The sequence below is a fragment of the Pteropus vampyrus genome, unplaced genomic scaffold (assembly GCF_000151845.1).
Source record: "Pteropus vampyrus isolate Shadow unplaced genomic scaffold, Pvam_2.0 Scaffold462, whole genome shotgun sequence".
NCBI classification, from domain to species: domain Eukaryota; kingdom Metazoa; phylum Chordata; class Mammalia; order Chiroptera; family Pteropodidae; genus Pteropus; species Pteropus vampyrus.
Genome location: NW_011889243.1, coordinates 1624660 through 1626472, shown reverse-complemented (window position 1 = coordinate 1626472; position 1813 = coordinate 1624660).

Below are 1813 nucleotides of genomic sequence, written 5' to 3'. Positions count from 1 at the left end.
CAGAGGGGATTGCTTGGCCTCTACTAATGACAGCTGTGCTGGACTGAAAGCTTATTTCTACTTCCCCGTTTGCTACATGGAAGTGTCCATTGCACTTGAGCTGATTTCCCCCATGATTGTATATCAGAGGCAGCTACCAGCAGCAACTCACTCAGCCTCAGAGTTCAATTCCAAATTCCCAAGAGAAACTGATGGACTGTGATTAGGTCAGATGTCCACACTGAGGCAGGGCCAGAAGATAGGGAAGGCTGCCTTTTCCAGGCTGTGGGAGGTTTGGAGTTATCATTTAGTTATCATAAAGTTATCATTTAGCCCATTCTCCTCAACTTGCTTGGCAATAAGGATCGGGAGAGCCCCTCCCCAGATATTCAGATTCAGTAAAGCTGGACTAGGCCTAGGAGTCAGGATTCTGACTTTATGTTATCTTGAAGCTGGCTTGAGAATGACTGATTTAAGCCTTGAAGAGTGAACCTCTCACCTGGCCTGAAACAAGACCAAACTAGAGGGATGGATGATACCAGCAGTGTGGACTCAGCCACCAGGAAGTCTTTGAAGTGGTGGTCTGTATCTTGGCTGCACATTAGAATCACCTGGAGGAACTCCTGAAAATCCCATTACCCAGGCGGCACCCCAGACCATTGAAATCAGAATCTCTGGGGGTGGTAGCAGTATTTTTTAAAGCTCCCCTTGTGATTCTAATGTGGAGCCTGGATTGAGAACCATTGGTTTAGAGAAAGTCATCATTTTCACTCAGCTCACACACACTCCTACTCAGAGACTCCAACCCTCCCATAGCCTGGAAAAGGCAGCCTTCCTTATCTTCTGGCTCTGCCTCAATGTGAACACCTGACTTAACTGCAGTCCATCAGTTTCTCTTGGGAATTTAGAATTGAACTCTGAGGCTGAGTGAGTTGCTGCTGGTAGATGAAGCTGCCCTCTTAGGGTAGCTGTGCTCTTCAGGCACCACCTTTTTGGGCAGCAGAAGAAGCCACTCCCTCTGCAGAAAGGAACAGGTCACTTGAGCCTCTGTGCAGCCGGAAGCTGAGCCAAGAGAAAGAGGAAGCTTATGTGACAGGCTCTCCTTAAAGAAACTCTTTGTTAGAGAATATCTTTAAATGGGATCCTGTTCCTTGCTGTCAGTTCATTTTGGATACGGAGAACTGTGGTTACTCTCATCTTCACCATCACTGTTGTTACACAGGCTACAGAGTGCTTTATGAACCACAGAGCCCACTCTACCCCAACACGTGTGATTTCTCAAAACATCTGATCACAATTTTAAATGTGTACTATTTGAGCGATTGCTTGGAGTCTGTCTCCCCTGCCAGACTCTAAGCTCCAAGACGGCGAAAACTTTGCTAGTCTTGTTCCTAGTAATATCCCTGGTGCCTGGGCCAGTGCCTGTTGAGGATAGGGAGCCAGGAAGGGAAGGAGTGCTCCAAAGCAAGAATTATTATTCCATTTTAAATATGGGGAAAGTAAACTCTGGGAGGGGAAGCCAGTTGGCCAGGGTCAGACAGGGAGTGACAGCTGAGGTGGGTTAGGCCCTGAACCAGAAGACAAAGCAGAAGTGATGGCTGTAGGCATAAGTAATCCTGAAGAAATATATAACTACAAATTGAGTGTGAAGACTGGCAAGAAGACCCTGAGCAAAGCACCTTCCTGTGATGGAGATTCCTCTCTCTGGTGGAGAACAACCTCCCCTTCCAGCGGGAGTAGGTGAAATGAATGGTGATGGCTCTCTCCAAGGCTGAGAACCAGAGACCCTTCCTAGAGTGAACAGTAGGTATGCCATGAACTGGATAATGGGAAA